This window comes from Staurois parvus, unplaced genomic scaffold, assembly GCF_062004578.1.
Source record: "Staurois parvus isolate SC_StPar_1 unplaced genomic scaffold, SC_StPar_1.0 ptg000818l, whole genome shotgun sequence".
NCBI classification, from domain to species: domain Eukaryota; kingdom Metazoa; phylum Chordata; class Amphibia; order Anura; family Ranidae; genus Staurois; species Staurois parvus.
The window spans coordinates 7,305,552-7,325,064 of record NW_028318614.1 but is presented as its reverse complement, the minus strand read 5'-3'; the positions used below and the strand labels follow the sequence as shown (position 1 = coordinate 7,325,064).

Sequence of the window (19,513 nt, the reverse complement as noted above, 5' to 3'; positions counted from 1 at the left end):
CTGAGGCTTGGGAGACGTTGGACCTTTCAACAGGACAATGATCCCAAGCATACCTCCAAGTCCACTAGAGCATGGTTGCAGAGGAAAGGCTGGAACATTTTGGAGTGGCCATCGCAGTCACCAGACTTAAATCCGATTGAGAACCTCTGGTGGGACTTAAAGAAAGCAGTTGCAGTGCGCAAGCCTAAGAATGTGACTGAACTGGAGGCCTTTGCCCATGAAGAATGGGCGAAGATACCCGTAGATCGCTGCAAGACACTTGTGTCAAGCTATGCTTCACGTTTAAAAGCTGTTATAACTGTAAAAGGATGCTGTACTAAGTACTAAGATTGAATGTCACTTGGGGGTTGAATAAAACTGATAATGCTGTGAGCACAGAAAAGACATTTGTGGTTATTTCATTATAACTGTTATGTTATATTTGTCTGACCTACAAGTGCCTCTTTAATGTAAATGTAAGCAAGATGACTGAATGATCAAAAGCAATGTCAAACTGGCCAAAACACTCAATTTCAGTGGGGGTTGAATAATTTTGGCCACAACTGTATGTGGAAATGTTAGGGTTAATAATACGTATCATAGCAATAGTTCTGATATTACAAGTCTTTGTAGCTGACTGTTCATGTAAAGAATTAATAATTGATTATTGTGTATACATATATCATTTGGATGGACTACCAACACTCATACTTTAAAGTGATTTGACATTATTACATGTAGCACCACTCTCGTAAGGGCCACTGGATTTGATTTTCGTTCCTAAGCGCCTCACGGCCAGGCAACACTCATTTCCCACACTTTGCACACTTGAGTCAAAGAACAGTCCTTGAGTTTGGTTTTTATGGTTTTATAAGGGGTTAAGAACTTGGATGGGGTCTAGGAGTATATGGGATGCCTGAGGAACTGCAGAACTTTAGGAAAAATTCGTTAGCAACTATGTACAATGAATCGGATTAGCAACTATGTACAATGAATCGGATTAGCAACGATGTACAATGAATCGGATTAGCAACAATGTACAATGAATCGGATTAGCAACTATGTACAATGAATCGGATTAGCAACAATGTACAATGAATCGGATTAGGAACTATGTATAATGAATTGGATTAGCAACTATGTACAATGAATCGGATTAGCAACTATGTACAATGAATCGGATTAGCAACTATATACAATGAATCGGATTAGCAACTATGTACAATGAATCAGATTAGCATCTATGTGCAACAAATCGGATTAGCAACAATCAAAGACTGCAAACATGCTGCATTTTTAGATCCATGGGCCATGCATCTAAAGCCGCAGTGCATTTTATATGGGAACTGCATTTAAATCACATGGTGCAAAACCACCATGCGATTTCAGGGGCACTGCATTTTTAAAATGCTGTATGCACCTTTTTTTCTACGTAAAACCTAGGCTTGGCATTCAAATTAATGGGCTGCTGTATCTGCACAAACCCACATAGATATGAACCAGGCCTAAAAAAAATCCATCATGCTCAAGCAGTGTTGTGTTTCACTCTGGCTGCCTGTGTGGAAAATGTTGTTTGTGCCATTGCCTCTGTGACCCTTACTCTCTATTTACGGAACAGCCACTACCAAGTCAGGGTTTAAGAACAGCAAGAGGAGAAGCCCATACCTGGTCCTGGCCAGCTGAACTCTTACTTTTCAGTACTCCCGGATGCTCCCACTATCACCTCCTACCCTGCGGTGTCCTGGGCATACAGGCAACATGACATGGGGCGGGGTCAGAGCGTCAGTGGAGCTCATGGCCCCGGCCACTCCTTCCTTGCTGGGGATTCGGAAACAGTAGACGCTGCGCCTGCCTGTCTCCTGGAGCCCTGTCCCAGCTGTCACCCTTGAACAGTGTGTGTTCTCGGACAGTCATTCTGTAGTGCCAATGGGGCCCTCAATTTGGGAGTAGTGCGGACTCAAGAGGCAGCTGCTTTGGGCCCCAGAAACAATGATTGGCCCGGAGTTCATTTTTAAAAGAATGAATACGTTTGTATACCATTTTTAAATTACTACACAATTGGTTTGCTTGCTCTGCTTCTATTTGTTTGCAGTTATCTAGTCCAGCCTTTCTCAACAAGGGTGCCTTGAAGTTTCTTCAAAGGTGCCTTGAGGTTTCTTCAGGGGTGCCTTGGCAAAATGTCTAAAAAATTGCTCAAAACTTGTATACAAGCCAGCGAGTGGAACAAGCCTGCCTTTTAGTTACACAAAGCCACAGGTTTTCATTGTGCACCATTACGACCTTCTAGCCACCGGTGTCCTGACAACCAATGACATCATCAGTTGATGAGGATGTCAGCTGCCTGCACAGAATCCTAGTTTGACCCTCCCCTGCCCCTCTCCATCAGTGCTGGGGTCACATTAGCTCAGTGATGGAGAAAAAACTGAGGGAGAAGAGAAACATTGGCATACTAGTCAGGACCAGTGTGAAAAAGTGTATTTGATTTGGAAGAATAAATCCCCTCTAATGTTGGGTGTTCTACATGTGTGGATATTGCTGCGATTATATAAAACTATTGGAATAGTTTTTCACATTTTAGAATGAGGTGCCTTAAGACTGTCCATAATTTTAAAGGGTGCCTCGGGACTGTCCATAATTGTAAAGGGTGCCTCGGGACTGTCCATAATTGTAAAGGGTTCCTCAGGACTGCCCATATTTGTAAAGGGTTCCTCAGGACTGCCCATAATTGCAAAGGGTGCCTTAGGACTGTCCATAATTGTAAAGGGTTCCTCAAGACTGTCCATAATTTTAAAGAGTTCCTCAGGACTGCCCATAATTGTAAAGGGTTCCTCAGGACTGTCCATAATTGTAAAGGGTTCCTCAAGACTGTCCATAATTGTAAAGGGTTCCTCAGGACTGCCCATAATTGTAAAGGGTTCCTCAGGACTGTCCATAATTGTAAAGGGTGCCTCGGGACTGTCAATAATTGTAAAGGGTTTGTCAGGAATGGACTCACCACTGGTGGTGGGACTCACCTGTCTTGTGGGCTGCAGTACCAGTGTTGGCCAGCGGCTGCTCTCAGCAGCCAGAATCTCACTCCTGCAGTCAAGCCATCACCTGAGGCTGATTGCAGGAGGTGTATTTAAGCAGGACCAGGCCTGCAATCAGTGCCTTGGTGTATTGTTCCCATGAGCCCCTGTGCCTGAACCTGATCCGGTCATCTGCCTGCCTTTCTGATCCCTCTGCCTGACTCCTGATATTAATAGAACTCTGCCTGCACCGACCTCGGCTATTCCTGATCACTCTTCTGCCTGCTCCTTTGTACCTTGTCTGCCCGATGGTTCCTGACCCGGCCCGTCTGACCACTCCACCTCACCAGCCCTGACTGCTCTTGTCTGTGTGCTTGTACTTTCCGTTATCAGTTGGAGGTTTGGTTTTGTTTATATTGTGCGTTTATATTTTTGTATAGCCTCTAATAAATTATATTGTTTACACCATACTTGAGTCTGCGTTTCTCTGTGTTAGCCCACACACCTCTGGTCATACCTGGAGCCCTGACAGGGTTCCCCAGGACTGCCCATAATTGTAAAGGGTTCCTCAGGACTGTCCATAATTGTAAAGGGTTCCTCAGGACTGCCCATAGTAAAGGGTTCCTCAGGACTGCCCATAATTGCAAAGGCTGCCTTGACTGATAAAAGGTTGAGAAACACTGATCTAATCTACCACTGGGTATCTCTGTTTCTGGTAATAGGGAATAGTGTAATTGAGTGTTATGCACCCTTTTAGACAAAGGTGTTGATTTACTTAGGGCAAAGTGCCTTTGCAAAGTGCAGTTGCTCCAGAGCTTAATAAATGAGCAAAAGCTCTGCTGACTTCCATCATCCAATCATGTGCAAGCAAAAGTGCTTTTTTTTCCAACTTTCCTTGCACATGATTGGGTACTCCTTGCAAAGTGAATCTTTGTCTAATCTGGAGCATTTGCAGTTGCAGAGTGCAACTGCACTTTGCATGGTGCACAGTCTATTTGCCTTTAGTAAATTAACCTAAAAGCCTTCCTGTAGTGATGTAAAGGGTGGAGTCAGTGCCCACATAAAGGCCAGGAGTAGAGAAGCCTTTTAAGTAGGGGCATAGGAGCCAAACACCCTAGAAGCCATGTGACTATAGTCAGCAACTGCCAAAGGTATTTAACAGGGCTGATGCCCTGGGCAATTGGTTCCACTAGATTTTAGTTAGGGGTATCAGAGTAAAGGGGGCTGAATACAAATGCACGCCACACTTTTCAGATATTTATTTGTATTTATTTGTAAAAAAAATTCACAACCATTTATTATTTTCCTTCCACTTCACAATTATGTACCACTTTGTGTTGGTCTATCTCATAAAATACCAATAAAATGCATTTACGTTTTTGGTTGTAACATGACAAAATGTGGAAAATGTGAAGGGGTATGAATACATTTTCAAGGCACTGTAAAGGGCACAGCAGAGAAATACACAGCAGCATGTTTCCCTAGTAAAACACAAAACAGCACATTATGTTAAACAGCATACAGTTAACTCTTTGATCACCCCAGATGTTAACCCCTTCCTGCCCAGTGTCACTAGTACAGTGTCTGTGCTTTTTTATTAGCACTGAGCACTGTAATAGTGTCACTGGGGATGTTAGTGGCAGTAAGTCAGTTCACACCCAGTGTTAGAATGCCTGCCACAGTCCTGCCAATACTAGTATATATATAAAAAAAAAACATTTCCAGTATATACCCCACCATTTCTAGACATTGTAACTTTCAAGTAAACCAATTAATTTACATGTATTGGGATCTTTTTTTAGCAAAGACATGGAGTAGGATACATTTTTGCCTATATTTATGAAGAGATTTGATTTTTTTTTTACTGGATATGTTTTATAGGAAAAAGTACAAAATATTGTGATTTTTGTTTTCAAAATTGTCAGTCTTTTTTTGTTTATAGCAAAAAAAAAAAACGTACAAGTGATCACATACCACCAAATAAAGAAAGCTCTATTTGTGGGAAAAAAGGACATAAATATCATTGATGTACAGCATTGCATGACTGCGCAATTTTCAGTTAAGGTAACGCAGCGCCGTATCGCACAAAGTTGCCTTGTCAGGAGTGCAGAGATGAGACATTTTGTCATGGATCTACTACTGAGCCTGAGAAGCCTATACTAGCAAGACTAGCACCTGGCAGCAGGATAGAAACGGAAAGAAGGAATACGTTGGGGCATCTGAGTGGTACTTCTTTTCAGGGATATTGGAAATAGTGATGCTTGGGGGCATAAAGATGCTATCTTGCCTGGGGCCCTATCCAGCCTTAGTCTGGCACTAGGTTACTCTCAAAGTCAGAGTTCACTTTTTAATTTCAGCAAGCTTTGAGGAATACTAGCGACCTATTATTGTACACTTGGAGATTCATGCCTATTCTATCTGGGAACATGTGAGTGTAATACCAGTGTGTCTGCTATTACCAATAAACAGAATTACACAATTTTGGATTCCTCTCTCCATTCCTTACATGCAGGGGCGGACTGACAACTCAGGGGGCCCCCGGGCAGTAGGGGATCATGAGGCCCCTGTGTCCTTGCCCAAACTCAAAAAAGCCTATGAAAAAGGTACCGGGGGCATCTCATGGGGCCCCCTACTGACCCGGGCCCTTGGGCAGTGCCCGAGTTTCCAAGTGGTCAGTCTGCCCCTGCTTACATGTATATATCTATCGGCTCTACAGTTGAATCACTGGGAATGACAAGCAACATTTAATCAGGAGGACTACAAGCTCCAGCATGACTTCCAATGCCCCACCAAACAGTGTGAAAGATTCTTATTTCAACATAAGAGTCCATTAAAGTTGGTGAGTGAGGGGCACACAGACGGGGAGCATAGAGCACTTACCACCTTCTGGATGTGAACTTGATTTCACATTTGGGACTTTATTTCACTATTTATTGTTATGTGTTCATTATTTAAGCATGTTTTTCATGTCATATAACATACATTGAGGCAGTGCTCCTGCTATTTTGTGTATTAAGTTCCCAATCACCACCTCTCCTATTTTTAGTTATGTGGTCTATTCCCAGAAAGTTGAGCCCCAGTTCACACTGTAACACTGCATGTGATTCGCACAGGAAACGCACTGCATTCCTGTGCAAATTGCATGTGGTTCGCAGTGCTGTATGAGCTTATCATTTTGCATGGCTCAAATGATAAGGTGCAAGCACCTTTTTTTTTTGCCGTACTGGAATCGGATCGCATGGGTGTTCATGTACCCATCAGTCTGATTCAGGCAAACCCACTGTGTTCTGTGACCTGATTTTGGGGTTTCATTAACTTTTAGTTGACACCAACAGCAGATCTCATGAACACATTTGGATTGCTTTGCAGGAGAGATTCCTGTGCATTTCTTGCATCGCAGCAGTGTGAACCAAGCCTTACCCTCCCTAGCGGTCTGATTATGTCCATATTTCTGTGCTCAAAGCGGTACATTTTTTTGCATGAAAATATGTATTTTTTTTATTGTAGGCCTGTAATTTTTAGGAATAACTCACTGAAATCTGTCCAAACAAGAGTCTAGTAAACATCCCAGGTAGGATAAAACTTGAAACACAAAATCATAAATTATAATTTAACCACATACCGCCCAGCCACTGTAGAAATACGGCGGCAGGGCGGCAGGGTGGCATGGCTGGGCAAAACCACGTTTTAAAATGTGTGTTTGCAAAACAGGTAGGGAGCGTGCGCGAGGCGCACCACCGCCCTACCTGTCCCGCCGATCATGGCTGCGGATGTCAGTTGCCGGGTCACAGCCGATCGCTAACGGCTGTATCCCGGTGATTAGCGGCAATCACCGACAGAGAGCAGGGCTGCAGTAGCTCTGCTTTCTGTCAGTTCCCTGTCAGCTCCTGACATGCTGAGCCGGACAGAAGAGTTTATCTCTCCTGATCAGCCAGTCCCCGTGCAGTACACACCCCCGCCCCCTAGTAAAACACTCCCCTCACACAGTTAACCCTTTCAGTAAATAAAAAAGTTAACCCCTTCCTCCCCAGTGCCATTAGTACAGTGTCAGTGTGTTTTTATGCACTGATCACTGTATTGGTGTCACTGGGGATGTCAGTGACCCCCAGTCAGTTCCCCACCCAGTGTCAGAATGTCCGCCGCAGTCCCGCCATAAGTCGCTGATCGCCGCCATAAGTCGCTGATCGCCGCCATTATTAGTATAAAAAAAATTAAAAATCCGAGTATCTTTACCGCCATTTGTAAACGCTATACCTTTCACATAAACCAATTAATTTACACGTATTGGGTTTTTTTTTTGGCAAAGACATGTCGCATTTTGGCTCAAATTTATGACTAAATTTGATTTTTAAATTTTTTTTACTGGACATGTTTTATAGCAAAAAAACATGTCCGTTAAACTAGTGCAGCGCTGTATAGCAAAAAATGCCGTAAATTGCAGTATCTATACCATAGTTTGTAGATGCTATAACGTTCACACATAGCAATCAATATACACCTATTTGGATTTTTTTTTACCAAAAACATGTAGCAGAATACATTTTGGCCTAAATTTATAACTAACTTTGAGTTTACTATATATTTTTTATAGCTGAAAGTAAAAAATATCATTTTTCTTCAAAGTTTTTGGTCTTTTTATGTTTATAGCGTGAAAAATAAAAAGCGCACAGGTGATCAAATATCACCGAAAGAAAGCTCTATTTGTGTGAAAAAAAGGATGTAAATTTCATTTGGGTGCAGCATTGCATGACTGCGCGATTATCAGTTGAATTAGTGCAGCGCTGAGTAGCAAAAAGAGGCCTAGTCATTAAGGGGGGTAAATCCTCAGGAGGGCAAGTAGTTAATAAATAATCATAAAAAATAATAATATAATAATATTAAATTTAATTCAATAATGTAATCAAACCAAAAACACTGAAATTTGAAATAGAGCGCCAAGTTCACACATCACTGAGCAAAGTCGTAAAATTGTTTTCAGTGTCTGATGACGAATTTCCCCACGAATCATTATCACTCAATTCTGCAAGTGGTTCTGATTTACTATCACTGTTCTCTAGCTGGTCTAAAACCGATTTTGACCTAAAGGGACGCTTTTTGGACGCCATGGACGTTTCTCAGTTTCCAGGCAGAAAGAAGGGGAAAAACGCAGGCAGGGCGCAGGACAAAGCACTAGAGACAAAATGTATGTGAAATGGGTTGATACAGTAATGTAATACTATGTGATTTTTGTGTATTTAGTGAATGTCACTTTTTGTCATTTTCAAATTTCCCGCCAGTTCCATCCCCCGTACGTCCTGACATCGCAGGGAACGGAACCCAGAAGACAGATGCCGGCATCTGCCGGAGTACATTACAGGGGACACTGCAGGAGGGACATCGCGGGAGCACAGGACAAGGTAAGAGCAGAACAGATCCCAGAGCAGCGCCGCATGGTAAGCCCGAGTGTAGCTCAGGGTTACCACTTTTGGTACTGAAACTTTACCCCGAGCTACACTCAGGAATACCGCCAGGGAGGTTACTTGCAAATCTCTGAGCACTGATAGTTGCCGTTATTTGTCCTGTATGGTGTATTCATGTCTAGCAGATGTGTACCTTACCTTCTAAGTTGTCTCACTAACATAATACAGTTCCTTTAAGGTGTAAATCACATTCCTCGTTTGACAAGTAATTGCCATTTTTTTGTTGCAATACATTTTTACTCAGTTTTAACAATAGAAAAGAACATACATAAAGAACAGGAAGGACATTGTGCCTTCAGGGTATCATATAAACACAGTGTTAAGCTGCACAGGGCATGGAAAATGGAATGAAACCTCATGCATATCTCATGCAAACAGAATTAGTATCATTAACACAATAGTGGCACCAATAAACCCAGTAATTGTTGCTTTTAACCTGACAACCTTGGTGTGGGTGACGAAATGAATTTCCTTTGGTCCTATTTGAACACTGATTACAATTCAGACACATTTATTGCATGTGCGTAGAACAGTATTCACACAGATTTCATATCATATATATTATAATTACTTGCAAGCCACTGAGGTATAATAAATATATAGGTCAGCAGGCATCTATTCACATCCTCAAATAAATGTGTTTTGTAGTATTGTACAATAAATTGATTGCTTATTGCTGCGCCCTAAATGTGAGATATGAAAACTTCTAGAAATAATGAACCTTTCAAATCAACTTATTACAACTTCAAAATAAATAAATAGTAGAGTGTGAAAAAAACAAAAAACGTGAAAAAAATATAATATTAGTAATTTAAATAAGAAATTAATAGTGTCCAAAAAAGTCTATATAAATTCAATTAAAGTTGATTAGTCAAACAAGATTGCAGATGGATTCTTGCTGGAATATAGATACTTATATGCGCTCACCTTCCATTAAGCCCACTGCTGGGCTAACACAGGTTTGTGATGTTTTTCCTTGATGGATATCTTTAGAGACTCCCTTGTATACTCCTGATGATTGATTATAGATGATTGTGGGTCTGTGGCAATAAAAAGTGCTCCATCTCCTTGTATTATTCCTTGTTGGTATAGTGGGAAAGAAAAAGGTACATGGTGCCTTATCATTTTTTAAAAGAACAATTTTATTCACAACTACTTCTTATGCACTCACAAGTATTCAGTATAAAATATCGTATTATAAAATATCAAAATATCATAGCAGTAATAAGTTCCTATTACATAGGAGGAAATACTGTAGTACACCCTTTTCTATAATAAGGTGGGGTCCGTCACAAACCTTGGCACATCAGGACAGTCAGCATGCAAAATGAACAATAAAATGTAGTATTCCATGACAAATATAATGTATGTAGGCATCTCACCAGACCGGTTTGTCAGAGTCAGATGTGCCTGTTCTTTTTTAGCCCTTTCACTGCCAGAGGCATTTTTGAATTTTTTGCACACTTGTTTAAAAAATTATTTCAGGCCTGAAGATTACACAACCCCCCCCCCCAAATTGTATATTTTCTTAAAGCAGACACCCTAGAAATAAAATATTGGTAGATCCAATTTTTTTATTTCACATGATATTACCGCAAAGGTCTAGGAAAGCAAAATTTCGGTAAAAAACTCACAAAAGTGAAGTTTAGGGCAAATTACCCACATTTTTCGTAAAATATAAAAGATGAGATTGTGTGGAGTAAATAGATACCCAACATGCCAAACCTTAAATGTTCATGTGCCTATGAAATGGCGACAAACTTCAGTACCCTATATTTTCTATATTTAAAAGCCCCTGTAGGTCATCAGTTTAATGTTACGGAAGAGGTCCAGTGCTAGAATTATAGATCTCACTCCGGCGTGAGCGGCGATGTGTAGCATGTGTATCGCAATCATGGTTATCGTAAGTAGGCACCCCAACATGTGCGTTTACATTCGTACATGCGTATATGTGGGGGTGGGGGGCTCAAACTTTTTTGGGGGGTGTTATGTGCTTGGGTGTAAAATTTTATTTATTTTTTTCCGATAAAAAAATCCAAACCTTTTTACCTAACCTTTTTTTTCATCACATAGAGGACACAAAGTCTCCTATGCCAGGGCTTGAAATTTCCACTCGCCTGCTCGCCAATGGCGAGTGGAAATTATGGTGGGGGTGAGTGTGTCCCCCAGGGCCATCTTGCTGAGCAGGCTCGGAGCTCAGGCCGGATCTATCATTGGCACTGGGAGACGTCAGACTACTCAATAGCTGAGCGCAGTGAAAGCAAAGCAAGAAGTGTGTGCTGTGCTCTCTGCTTCCCCCTAGAGTACATTACACGGATCTGTGAGTGAACAACGAAGTACCGCAACTTTTTATGGGGGGGAGTGGTGCTCTGTGTGTGTGTGTGTACGTGTACATTTGTGTGTGTCTGTGTATGCATGTACAATTATATATGTGTCTGTGTGTATGTACATGTGTGTCTGCGTATATGTACATGTATGTGTGTGTACATGTGTCTGTCTGTGTGTGTGTGTGTGTGTGCATGTACATGTGTGTGTGTTTGTGTGTATGTACGTACATGTGTCTATGTATGTATGTACATGTGTCTGTGTATGTATGTACATGTGTCTGTGTGTATGTACATGTGTCTTTCGTGTGTATTGCGTGTGTATTTCTGTGTATGTACATGTATCTGTGTGTATGCCTGCCTGTACGTGTCTATGTGTATATACATGTTCCTGTATGTATGTGTATGTACATGTGTCTGTTTGTGTGTGTTTGTTGGTGGTGAGTAACTCTAAGCTAGTAGCTCAGGACTTGACATTTTAGGCCCTGTCCTATGTGATTAGTTTTAGGTGACAGGTTCTCTTTATTGAGACATTCAGGGTCTAAATAGCCCTGCACATCTCCTCTGGTCTCCACAAGATGTATTACAATGTAGATCTCATTGCAATACATGTATCCCCAGCTATTCTAGCTGGCAAAAAGTGACATCTGTGACCCAGTAGTGATGTCATACACGGTGCCTGCCGGGTCACAGAAAGAAGGGGGGAGAGCAGACGTTCATCCCTGCCGGCACCCACCATGGCACTCCCTGGGCCCAGAAAGGCAAGCGGGGCCCAGATACATGGAGGACAGACGCAGGGGGAGCGCTGGTACTGGGGGCTGTGGAAGTGATTGGGCGGCAGCGCAGACCCTGACTGCTTCCACCTGTCAGGCAGGAGTTTGCTTGTCAGTATTATACACAATCCCACAATCTTCCAGATTTGCGCTGTAAGGCTCTGTTCACATATTGGTGATTTGAACTGAAGGCAGAATCGCTGCAATTCTGCCCGCAATTTCAAAATGCTTCTTTAGAATGACAAATTGCATATCAGCGCGTTCAGGTGCCATTCATTTAATTTAATTTCAATGGCACCTAAAAATGCAGGACAATTCTGCCACGATTGTTGTGCGAAAAATTATGCTGCAGTCATGCAAATCAAATTGCGCACCACCTGTCGCGCAACAGAAGTTCCAGAACTTGGGCAACATGCATTGTCATGCGACAAATCGTGGCACAATCGCCCCATGTTTTTAAGTGTCATTTAAACAAATGGCACCTGAACATGCTGATGTGCGATTTGACATTTTAACAGCGCGTTTTGAAAACACGGGCAAAATCAGGGCGATTCAAAACACCTATATGTGAACAGATCCTATTACAGTGTAAAACTTCGCCTTAGTGCAGGTGCTGCCTGTAATAAAAGAAAAAGACCGGTCATTGCTGCTCTTTTTCCTTGTGCAGGGTGACTAGTCTTGTCCACATCCGTCCTGAAGGTTTCTGCGGCAAGCCTGTAGTGGATGGGGCCTCCTGGGCTATTCCTATCGCTCTACTCTTGCCCAGGCTATGTACAGCACAGTGATGATGTCACTGCTACTTTTACAAGGTAAAATCTGAGTTTGCAAAGGCATTTGGTGCACACAATTTGGATATACAGTATTATTTTTATACAGGATTTATATAGCGCCAACAGCTTGCTCAGTATATCCTATGTGGCTATCAAGGAATATACATAGTTAAATTTATTTATTTCCGGTGCTTATATAGTGCCATCAGTTTACACAGTGCTTTACATATATAGTGTACATTCAAATCAGTCCCTAACCTGCAAGGGCATACAATCTAAGGTCCCTAACTTACATTCATACATACTAGTACCAATTTATACAGGATCCAATTAACCTACCAGCATGTCTTTGAAGTGTGGGAGGAAACTTTTGTACCCGGAGAAAATTGACAAAGGCACAGGGAGAACATGTAAACTCCAGGCAGGTGGTGCCGTGGCTGGGATTCAAACCAGCGTCCCTAGTCCTGCCAGGTGGAAGTGCTAACCATTTAGCCACCATGCTGCCCCACAAAAGAATGTTTTTGTGCCCAGAGTTCATCTTTAAGCATAGAGCAGAATAAATCCTTACTCATAATATATCCTCCATCTAATCCAATCTATTTCCCAGCAAAGTTGGATTTGGTACAATTCTCCTAATTTTCATAAACTGACTATGAATTTGGCTGGTTAGGATCAGTGGGTTTACATATAAATCAGGAAGAACGGTCTGGATAAAAGCGCACAGATGTGTCCCAAAGGAAATAAGTGAATGGTATATGTCAACTATGATTGGTGGGGAAAAAACTCACTGCTGCCATGGTAAAAACACATCGGTTTGTGGAAAATATGGGCAGGAGCCAGGCGCTGTGTAATTTTGTGATAAAAATAATACACCTTGTATGGAGGTGTGCCTTTAGGGAGAAATAGTGCCCTATCATTGGTGTCAGTGGGAAGAATCGTGCCCCATCATTGGTGTCAGTGGGATGAATAGTACCCCATCATTGGTGTCAGTGGGAGGAACAGTGTCCCATCATTGGTGTCAGTGGGAGGAATAGTGCCCCATCATTGGTGTCAGAGCGAGGAATCGTGCCCCATCATTGGTGTCAGTGGGAGGAATCGTGCCCCATCATTGGTGTCAGTGGGAGGAATAGCACCCCATCATTGGTGTCAGTGGGAGGAATAGCACCCCATCATTGGTATCAGTGGGGGGAATAGCGCCCCGTCTTTGGTGTCAGTGGGAAGAATAGCGCCCCATCATTGGTGTCAGTGGGAGGAATAGTGTCCCAACATTGGTGTCAGTGGGAGGAATAGTACCCCATCATTGGTGTCAGTGGGGAAAGGAATAGTGTTCCATCATTGGTGTCAGTGGGGGTTGGAATAGCGCCCCATTGTTGGTGTCAGTGGGGGGGAGGAATAGTGCCCCATCGGTGTCAGTGGGGGGGAGGAATAGTGCCCCATCGTTGGTGCCAGTGGGGGGTGGAGGAATAGTGCCCCATCGTTGGTGTCAGTGGGGGGGAGGAATAGTGCCCCATCGCTGGTGCCAGTGGGGGGTGGAGGAATAGTGCCCCATCGTTGGTGTCAGTGGAGGGGAGGAATAGTGCCCCATCATTGGTGTCAGTGGGGGGGGGAATAGTGCCCCTTCGTTGGTGTCAGTGGGGGGGGGAATAGTGCCCCATCATTGGTGTCAGTGGGGAGGAGGAATAGTGCCCCATCATTGGTGTCAGTGGGGGGGAGGAATAGTGCCCCATCGTTTGGTGTCAGTGGGGGGAGGAATAGTGCCCCATCATTAGTATCAGTGACACCAATGATGGGGCACTATTCCTCGCACTGACACCAATGACACTTGCTGACCCCTGTTCCAGTATGGTGCTGCTGCAGCCAGCATACGTGGTTGCAGCAGCACCATCTGCACGGCACACTTACCGGCCGCTCCCTCACTCAATGTTCGCAGGGCCGCTCGGCTCCGCCTCCTCGCAGGTGATTGGCTGCCTGTGTGCCTTTCCTGAGCTACAGTTCTGGCGTCCAATCACCGGTGAGGAGGCAGAGCCGAGCGGCCACGCGAACATAAAGTGAGGGAGTGGCCGAACTGAATGAAGGAGCAGCCGCGCTTCCTGGACTGGATCGTCGTGGGACTGGGTCCGGAGCCAGGTAAGAAACAGCAGCCCCCTGCCCGCCCCTGTACTTAGTGTCCCTTCCGTTGGAAGGGGGGGGTGGCGGCACCGCGCCGCCCCCCCTAAAAAGTGCCACCCTGACACCAGCTCAGAAGTGTCAGCACGCCGTATACTGGCATATAAGACGACCCCCGACTTTTGAGAAGATTTTCATGGGTTAAAAAGTCGTCTTATACGCCGGAAATTACGGTTTATGTGCGTATTGTACCCCTTCCCATGCAATTGTAGCATATAGAACTATGAGCCTGTAGCAAACCAGAGGATAGTAATCTCCTGGTGAACAGTCCAAGCAAAGCCCTTTCACTGAGTATGAAATAGACTCAGTTCTTCAGGACACTGGACGCTATATCCCCTAACACATTGACTCTAGCACATGGGGGAGTGGCCTCAGACCAAAGTTTCAAGGATCTCCATCCAATCTATACCTACAAATGTCCTTGGAAAATTGGTTGCCTCCTTCCAATATCCCCACCACACTCTTTCCTGTGATACCAGACTAGATCGTCAGACCACAGTCCCTCAGTCAACTCTTTGAAACTTCCAGGCCTCCAGGTAGCCCACCTGAGGCCTTGGCACACCACAGGCACATGGCAGGATAGCCTAACAGGGCAAGCAGTCCCCAGGCTCCCAGCTACCATCTGGGTGACCCCCAGACAAGGACTGTATGAATATTTAGCTGCTGATTGGACTCTTCCTGATTACTAACTTCCAGAGCTTTCTGGACTTATTGGGGGAAGCAGTCAATCCTGCAACTACTGAAACATAGAAAAGACCCAAATAATAAATAATAAAATAATAATAAAACATAGAAAAGACCCAAATAATAAATAATAAAATAATAATAAAACATAGAAAAGACCCAAATAATCTTCACAGCCTCATTGGTTACAGTGGACCATAACTAAATTTACTTTAATCCTAGCACCTATCTAGGTGGGTGCTGCACAATCAAACAAGGGACAGTATTGGTTCCTATTGCACAGCCAGTTTTTGAACACTTTCCAGGATGCCAGAAGGATCTCTGTGGATAACCCCAAGCTGTTGTTAGACACCAACCCTGTAAAGAAAAGAAAATTCCCTTTGGGTGCTTTTAGATTTTGGGATTGGAAAAGGAAACATTGACTCTTAGAGGCAATTGTCATGTGTAGTGAGTGTATTTGTGTTGCAATTAGCACACATAATAACACACATTAAACTGTGTTTTGTTAAAGACGCCCATTCATCTATATTATTTTAGCAATGAATCACACTATAACCCTTGGTTGTGCGTTACTGCGTGTTGTGGCAATGCAACAGTGTGAATCCTGCCTTAATGCGGAGCCCTGGGATTGTTGAACCACTTGCCCTCCAGAGGATTTACCACCCCTTCCTGATCCGGCCATTTTTTGTGTTACAGTACGGTGCTGTGTTACTTTAACTGACAATTGCACGGTCATGCAACGCTACACCCAAATGAAATTTATGTTCTTTTTATCCCACAAATTGAGCTTTCTTTTGGCAGTATTTGATCACCTGTATGGTTTTTTATTTTTTGCGCTATTATAAATATTGAGAAAAAAACAATATTTTTAACTTTTTGCTATTAACCACTTCCCGTCTGGCCCATGTATATATACTGCCGGATGGGAGCAGTGCAGTGGCGGGTTGCTGTTCATAAAAGACGCCCACCATTTTGGACTGCCCTCCGGACACAGCGGAACACTGATCGCTGTGCGGGACCTCTGTGTGGCCAATCAGTGATCACATGAATAGTAGAAAGCAAGATATCACTTCCAACATCATTGCTTACTACTAGTGAAATCTGTGAATGATCACAGAGGTCACATGGTACAAGGCTATTCTCAACAGCCTTGTACCATGTGACAAGCTGTGACCAATCACAGCTCACACAGTATTTTTCAATGGCTGCAAGAATGCAGCCAGAAAGGAGAAATGATTTCTTTTACAGCCTTTATGGGTATAATAGCAATCAGTGTAATAAAAAAAAAAAAAATCTTCATCACCCCCCACAAGTAGTACAGTGTCACTATGGTGACACTGTACTGCTAGGGTGACAGTATGTTAAAAAACGAAACAAAACACATAATAATATAAAAAAAGAAATAAAAATGTAAAATAAATTTTGAAAAATGATAAAATATTTTTGGTTATAAACTAATTTGGGTTATTGTTTTTTACTAAAAAGATAACTGAATACATTTTGGTGAATATTTATGAAGAAATATTATTTATTTGCAAAATTTTATAAGAAAAACACTTTTTTTTCAAAATGTTTGGACTTTTTCATTTATATAGCAAAAAAATACAAATCCCAGTGGTGAATAAATACCACCAAAATAAAGTTTTATCTGTCTCAAAAAAATGCTAAAAAATTCATATGGGTACAGTGTTGCATGACCACGCAATTGTCATTCAAAGTGTGTTAGCGCTGAAAGCTGAAAATTGGCCTGGACAGGAAGGGAGTGAAAGTGCCCAGGCTTGAAGTGGTTAATAATGATATAAATAGTATTTTTGGGTTGTAGTGTTTAGATGCAGTGCAGCTCCACTTTAACTGCCACAGCATAAACCGATGCTATCCCTGCCTCAATGGGCCTTCCAGGTGGACAAATGGGACCTTTATGTCTCTTAGTAAGTGTTAAAACACTGGTGGGATTGGATGCTTTGGGACCAGAAAAGTCCCGGAATGTGTGTTGTCTTAGATGGGAATGCAATCCATTGATTGCATGCGTGTCTTTCACTTACATCTATAACTTGTTACTATGTAAATGTACCTTGATAATGAAGATGGAACACTGTTAAGCCATTTTGTTATTATTAGTTAAATCTTTAGAATGCTGCAACCTTGGACTTTGTTTTCTATATGTTTGGGTTGTTAGGCCATCCTTGTTGCATTGCACTAATTGTTTGCATCGTGGAAGTGTGGTTTACTTTGACCAGTGAATCTTACAAATACTTATATGAACCAGAAATGCCCGTAGCGAATAGGGAAGAATGGAAATAGCGCAGGGCATACATGACTAGGCCCAGAGTGGTGTAGGGAACGGAAAGGGTTAAATTTAGCTCCAGGGGGTGGGGATTGATTGGGGAATTATAGCATTGGCCAGATGTGGAGTGTAGGTGGGGTTTGTGGTACCTTAGGGTGGGGGGTTCTGCGGAAGGGGCGTCAGTGGAGCTGGACGTAGCAAGGAACAGAGCTTGATAGTCGTCGACTATCAAGAGTCCAATGGCAGAGTGGCGGAGCAGAAGCAGCTTCAATTGAAGGCCATACACAGGCCTAGGTTTAAAAGTCCCTCACAGTTAATTCCAATAACGAACTCTACTCCTCCGTGCAATCTACTTACGAGACCCTGGGCAGGTCTGCGTCCAATTTGTGGTAGAGACTGGTTTTGTTCAGCCATGCTTGAGCGAGTAATAACAGGTCTGTGCTGCCCTTTGTTGTCTGGCTTAATGCGCACAACACTGAACGTCCCAGCGTTTGTCAACGATTTGCCGTTAAGTGATGCAAACCCGCTGAACCACGTTCATGAGGAGCAGGTACAGGGGGCCATGAATCAGTATGGACCTGGCAGCAGCGTGAGCAGACGACAGAGGCACATGGCGCAGGGTGGCGGTGTAGGCAGCATTATTCTGAAGCCATACACAGGCCTAGGTTAAAAAGCGGAAGCCGTCAGCAGCGTGAGCAGACGACAGAGACACATGGCGCAGGGTGGCGGTGGATGCAGCAGTATTCGGAAGCCAAACACAGGCCTCGGTTAAAAAGTGGAAGCCGTCAGCAGCGTGAGCAGACGACAGAGGCACATGGCGCAGGGTGGCGGTGGAGGCAGCAGCAATGGAAGGCCATACAGCACCCTATCACAAAATGGAACCCACCAACAGTGTAAGGAGACCTGAAAGTGGCACATGGCAGAGTCTGGCGATGAAGTCAGCAGCAATGGGAGGCCGTACAGGGACCCATGACACACTCTGGACCTGGCAGCAGCAAGAGGAGGCGGTACAGGGGCCCATGGCAGAGTGGCGAAGCGTAAGCAGCTTAAATTGAAGGCCATACAGAGGCCTATGTTAAAAATAATAACATGTTTGGGGCAAGATTCATGGCGGATTTAGTCAGTTGTGTCAGGAACTGGTGGTTTGAAATCCAGACTAATCCACGCCTGATTCATTTTCACAAACGTGAGTCTCTCCACACTTTGGGTGGACAGTCGTGTCCTCCGCGGAGTTACAATACCTCCTGCCGCACTAAACACGCGCTCCGATGCCACGCTACTGGCCGGGCATGACAGCCTTTCAAGGGCAAATTCAGCTAGTTGGGGCCAAAGGTCAAGTTTCGTTGCCCAGTAGTCAAGGGGATTGTCTACCTCGGTTGGCAGGGTGCTGTCCAAGTAGGCCCGAGCCTGTTGTTTGAGGTCCTGCTCCAGGTCCACCTGATGCTGCTGCTGCGGCTGGTTAGTAGTTTCCTCACTGCGCTGGTGAAGAAAGCTACTCATCATCGACTGCAGACTGAGGCAGCCGCTGCTGGTGGAGCTGCCACTGCTCCTACCACCCCACCCCTCCCCTGCTGCCATGGCAGTGGAACGCGAGCGCACAGGGCCCACAGTGTCTGAGGATGGACGTTGGCGCAGAAAGGCAGAGACCAACTGACTACATAGGTGGTTTTTATAGTACTTTATTTTGGCCTCCCTCTCAGCAGGTGTGAAAAATGCCACCATTTTTGAACGGTAGCGAGGGTCCAACAAGGTGGACAGCCAAAAGTCATCCCTCTGTCTGATGGTTATTATTCGGCTGTCGCTACGCAAGCAACCGAGCATGCTATGGGCCATTTGTGCCAAGGAATGCGAGGGACTCCCTGCCTCCATCTCCACAGCATACTGCCACGGTGCGTCTGGGTCCTCTGTCTCCTCCTCCTTCTCTACCAGATGCTCCTGCTCCTCCACTCCTGTCCGCTGAGTGGAAAAACCACCCATTTCACTCAATAATTCCTGAGCACCAATGTCCTCCTCTACCTCCTCCTCTTCTTCCTGTCCTGCCCCCACAGGGGTCATGTGGCGTTGAG

General features: G+C 43.9%; 1 long non-coding RNA gene across 1 annotated transcript in view; it reads right to left on the bottom strand.

Annotated features, from left to right (window-relative positions):
* Window positions 1–9,519, bottom strand: part of LOC149444028 (uncharacterized) — an 86,948-nt gene extending 77,429 nt beyond the window's left edge. The window contains exon 1 of the long non-coding RNA XR_016306562.1: window positions 9,374–9,519. This is a non-coding gene — a long non-coding RNA (uncharacterized LOC149444028). The remainder of the gene's footprint in view (window positions 1–9,373) is intronic.
* Window positions 9,520–19,513: the final 9,994 nt, after the last annotated feature.